This window comes from Medicago sativa, chromosome 1 (assembly GCF_051527215.1).
Source record: "Medicago sativa cultivar Bolivia chromosome 1, Bolivia_mono, whole genome shotgun sequence".
Taxonomy (NCBI): domain Eukaryota; kingdom Viridiplantae; phylum Streptophyta; class Magnoliopsida; order Fabales; family Fabaceae; genus Medicago; species Medicago sativa.
Window position 1 is genome coordinate 40,930,713 of NC_140749.1, and position 6,159 is coordinate 40,936,871.

A 6,159-nucleotide genomic window follows, 5' to 3' on the forward strand; every position below is an offset into this window, starting at 1 on the left:
ATACAATGAACCAAAGTTCACTCCAAACGCCTAACAATTTTTCCCTATTTTCCCTCCTCTAATGTTCTTATATATAAAAGTTAATCGGAGTGATTATTTTAGCCCTAATTTTAACCTAAAACCTAACCTAACTTTTACTACCCCTGACCTATTTTGAGACCCCATACAATGAACCAAAGTTCACTTCAAAAGCCTAAAAAAATTCCCTATTTTCCCTCCTCTAATCTTCTTATATATAAAAGTTAACCCGAGTGATTATTTTAGCCCTAATTTAAACCTAAAACCTAAGCTAATTTTTACTGTATTACCCCTGACCTATTTTGATACCCCATACAATGAACCAAAGTTCACTCCAAAAGCCTAACAATTTTTCCCTATTTTCCCTCCTCTAATCTTCTTATATATAAAAGTTAACCCGAGTGATTATTTTAGCCCTAATTTTAACCTAAAACCTAAGCTAACTTTTACTGTATTACCCCTGACCTATTTATAGACCCCATACAATCAACCAAAGTTCACTCCAAAAGCCTAACAATTTTTCCCTATTTTCCCTCCTCTAATCTTCTAATACATAAAAGTTAACCTGAGTGATTATTTTAGCCCTAATTTTAACCTAAAACCTAAGTTAACTTTTATTGTATTACCCCAGACCTATTTTGAGACCCCATACAATGAACCAAAGTTCACTCCAAAAGCCTAACAATTTTTCCCTATTTTCCCTCCTCTAATGTTCTTATATATAAAAGTTAATCGGAGTGATTATTTTAGCCCTAATTTTAACCTAAAACCTAACCTAACTTTTACTACCCCTGACCTATTTTGAGACCCCATACAATGAACCAAAGTTCACTTCAAAAGCCTAAAAAAATTCCCTATTTTCCCTCCTCTAATCTTCTTATATATAAAAGTTAACCCGAGTGATTATTTTAGCCCTAATTTAAACCTAAAACCTAAGCTAATTTTTACTGTATTACCCCTGACCTATTTTGATACCCCATACAATGAACCAAAGTTCACTCCAAAAGCCTAACAATTTTTCCCTATTTTCCCTCCTCTAATCTTCTTATATATAAAAGTTAACCCGAGTGATTATTTTAGCCCTAATTTTAACCTAAAACCTAAGCTAACTTTTACTACCCCTGACCTATTTTGAGACCCCATACAATGAACCAAAGTTCACATCAAAAGCCTAAATTTTTTTCCCTATTTTCCCTCCTCTAATCTTCTTATCTTCTTATATATAAAAGTTAACCCGAGTGATTATTTTAGCCATAATTTTAACCTAAAAGGTAAGCTTACTTTTACTACCCCTGACCTATTTTGAGACCCCATACAATGAACCAAAGTTCACTTCAAAAGCCTAAAATTTTTTCCCTATTTTCCCTCCTCTAATCTTCTTATATATAAAAGTTAACCCGAGTGATTATTTTAGCCCTAATTTTAACCTAAAACCTAAGCTAACTTTACTGTATTACCCTAGACCTATTTTGAGACCCCATACAATGAACCAAAGTTCACTCCAAAAGCCTAACAATTTTTCCCTATTTTCCCTCCTCTAATGTTCTTATATATAAAAGTTAATCGGAGTGATTATTTTAGCCCTAATTTTAACCTAAAACCTAAGCTAACTTTTACTACCCCTGACCTATTTTGAGACCCCATACAATGAACCAAAGTTCACTTCAAAAGCCTAAAAAAATTTCCCTATTTTCCCTCCTCTAATCTTCTTACATATAAAAGTTAACCCGAGTGATTATTTTAGCCCTAATTTTAACCTAAAACCTAAGCTAATTTTTACTGTATTACCCCTGACCTATTTTGATACCCCATACAATGAACGAAAGTTCACTCCAAAAGCCTAACAATTTTTCCCTATTTTCCCTCCTCTAATCTTCTTATATATAAAAGTTAACCCGAGTGATTATTTTAGCCCTAATTTTAACCTAAAACCTAAGCTAACTTTTACTACCCCTGACCTATTCTGAGACCCCATACAATGAACCAAAGTTCACTTCAAAAGCCTAACAATTTTTCCCGATTTTCCCTCCTCTAATGTTCTTATATATATAAGTTAATCCGAGTGATTATTTTAGCCCTAATTTTAACCTAAAACGTAAGCTAACTTTTACTGTATTACCCCTGACCTATTTTGATGCCCCATACAATGAACCAAAGTTCACTCCAAAAGCCTAACAATTTTTCCCTAGTTTCCCTCCTCTAATCTTCTTATATATAAAAGTTAACCCGAGTGATTATTTTAGCCATAATTTTAACCTAAAAGCTAAGCTTACTTTTACTACCCCTGACCTATTTTGAGACCCCATACAATGAACCAAAGTTCACATCAAAAGCCTAAATTTTTTTCCCTATTTTCCCTCCTCTAATCTTCTTATCTTCTTATATATAAAAGTTAACCCGAGTGATTATTTTAGCCATAATTTTAACCTAAAAGGTAAGCTTACTTTTACTACCCCTGACCTATTTTGAGACCCCATACAATGAACCAAAGTTCACTTCAAAAGCCTAAAATTTTTTCCCTATTTTCCCTCCTCTAATCTTCTTATATATAAAAGTTAACCCGAGTGATTATTTTAGCCCTAATTTTAACGTAAAACCTAAGCTAATTTTTACTGTATTACCCCTGACCTATTTTGATACCCCGTACAATGAACCAAAGTTCACTCCAAAAGCCTAACAATTTTTCCCTATTTTCCCTCCTCTAATCTTCTTATATATAAAAGTTAACCCGAGTGATTATTTTAGCCCTAATTTTAACCTAAAACCTAAGCTAACTTTTACTGTATTACCCCTGACCTATTTATAGACCCCATACAATCAACCAAAGTTCACTCCAAAAGCCTAACAATTTTTCCCTATTTTCCCTCCTCTAATCTTCTAATACATAAAAGTTAACCTGAGTGATTATTTTAGCCCTAATTTTAACCTAAAACCTAAGTTAACTTTTATTGTATTACCCCAGACCTATTTTGAGACCCCATACAATGAACCAAAGTTCACTCCAAAAGCCTAACAATTTTTCCCTATTTTCCCTCCTCTAATGTTCTTATATATAAAAGTTAATCGGAGTGATTATTTTAGCCCTAATTTTAACCTAAAACCTAACCTAACTTTTACTACCCCTGACCTATTTTGAGACCCCATACAATGAACCAAAGTTCACTTCAAAAGCCTAAAAAAATTTCCCTATTTTCCCTCCTCTAATCTTCTTATATATAAAAGTTAACCCGAGTGATTATTTTAGCCCTAATTTAAACCTAAAACCTAAGCTAATTTTTACTGTATTACCCCTGACCTATTTTGATACCCCATACAATGAACAAAAGTTCACTCCAAAAGCCTAACAATTTTTCCCTATTTTCCCTCCTCTAATCTTCTTATATATAAAAGTTAACCCGAGTGATTATTTTAGCCCTAATTTTAACCTAAAACCTAAGCTAACTTTTACTACCCCTGACCTATTCTGAGACCTCATACAATGAACCAAAGTTCACTTCAAAAGCCTAACAATTTTTCCCAATTTTCCCTCCTCTAATGTTCTTATATATAAAAGTTAATCCGAGTGATTATTTTAGCCCTAATTTTAACCTAAAACGTAAGCTAACTTTTACTGTATTACCCCTGACCTATTTTGATACCCCATACAATGAACCAAAGTTCACTCCGAAAGCCTAACAATTTTTCCCTATTTTCCCTCCTCTAATCTTCTTATATATAAAAGTTAACCCGAGTGATTATTTTAGCCCTAATTTTAACCTAAAACCTAAGCTAATTTTTACTGTATTACCCCTGACCTATTTTGATACCCCGTACAATGAACCAAAGTTCACTCCAAAAGCCTAACAATTTTTCCCTATTTTCCCTCCTCTAATCTTCTTATATATAAAAGTTAACCCGAGTGATTATTTTAGCCCTAATTTTAACCTAAAACCTAAGCTAACTTTTACTACCCCTGACCTATTCTGAGACCTCATACAATGAACCAAAGTTCACTTCAAAAGCCTAACAATTTTTCCCAATTTTCCCTCCTCTAATGTTCTTATATATAAAAGTTAATCCGAGTGATTATTTTAGCCCTAATTTTAACCTAAAACGTAAGCTAACTTTTACTGTATTACCCCTGACCTATTTTGATACCCCATACAATGAACCAAAGTTCACTCCGAAAGCCTAACAATTTTTCCCTATTTTCCCTCCTCTAATCTTCTTATATATAAAAGTTAACCCGAGTGATTATTTTAGCCCTAATTTTAACCTAAAACCTAAGCTAACTTTTACTGTATTACCCCTGACCTATTTTGATACCCCGTACAATGAACCAAAGTTCACTCCAAAAGCCTAACAATTTTTCCCTATTTTCCCTCCTCTAATCTTCTTATATATAAAAGTTAACCCGAGTGATTATTTTAGCCCTAATTTTAACCTAAAACCTAAGCTAACTTTTACTGTATTACCCCTGACCTATTTTGAGACCTCATAAAATGAACCAAAGTTCACTTCAAAAGCCTAACAATTTTTCCCTATTTTCGCTCCTCTAATGTTCTTATATATAAAAGTTAATCCGAGTGATTATTTTAGCCCTAATTTTAAGATAAAACGTAAGCTAACTTTTACTGTATTACCCCTGACCTATTTTGAGAGAGGGGAGGTGTTTTCCCTATTTTCCCTCCTCTAATCTTCTTATATATAAAAGTTAACCCGAGTGATTATTTTAGCCCTAATTTTAACCTAAAACCTAAGCCAATTTTTACAGTATTACCTCTGACCTATTTATAGACCCCATACAATCAACCAAAGTTCACTCCAAAAGCCTAACAATTTTTCCCTATTTTCCCTCCTCTAATCTTCTTATACATAAAAGTTAACCCGAGTGATTATTTTAGCCCTAATTTTAACCTAAAACCTAAGCTAACTTTTACTGTATTACCCCAGACCTATTTTGAGACCCCATACAATGAACCAAAGTTCACTTCAAAAGCCTAAAAAAATTTCCCTATTTTCCCTCCTCTAATCTTCTTATATATAAAAGTTAACCCAAGTGATTATTTTAGCCCTAATTTAAACCTAAAACCTAAGCTAATTTTTACTGTATTACCCCTGACCTATTTTGATACCCCATACAATGAACCAAAGTTCACTCCAAAAGCCTAACAATTTTTCCCTATTTTCCCTCCTCAAATCTTCTTATATATAAAAGTTAATCCGAGTGATTATTTTAGCCCTAATTTTAACCTAAAACCTAAGCTAACTTTTACTGTATTACCCCTGACCTATTTATAGACCCCATACAATCAACCAAAGTTCACTCCAAAAGCCTAACAATTTTTCCCTATTTTCCCTCCTCTAATCTTCTAATACATAAAAGTTAACCTGAGTGATTATTTTAGCCCTAATTTTAACCTAAAACCTAAGTTAACTTTTATTGTATTACCCCAGACCTATTTTGAGACCCCATACAATGAACCAAAGTTCACTCCAAAAGCCTAACAATTTTTCCCTATTTTCCCTCCTCTAATGTTCTTATATATAAAAGTTAATCGGAGTGATTATTTTAGCCCTAATTTTAACCTAAAACCTAACCTAACTTTTACTACCCCTGACCTATTTTGAGACCCCATACAATGAACCAAAGTTCACTTCAAAAGCCTAAAAAAATTTCCCTATTTTCCCTCCTCTAATCTTCTTATATATAAAAGTTAACCCGAGTGATTATTTTAGCCTTAATTTAAACCTAAAACCTAAGCTAATTTTTACTGTATTACCCCTGACCTATTTTGATACCCCATACAATGAACCAAAGTTCACTCCAAAAGCCTAACAATTTTTCCCTATTTTCCCTCCTCTAATCTTCTTATATATAAAAGTTAACCCGAGTGATTATTTTAGCCCTAATTTTAACCTAAAACCTAAGCTAACTTTTACTACCCCTGACCTATTCTGAGACCTCATACAATGAACCAAAGTTCACTTCAAAAGCCTAACAATTTTTCCCAATTTTCCCTCCTCTAATGTTCTTATATATAAAAGTTAATCCGAGTGATTATTTTAGCCCTAATTTTAACCTAAAACGTAAGCTAACTTTTACTGTATTACCCCTGACCTATTTTGATACCCCATACAATGAACCAAAGTTCACTCCAA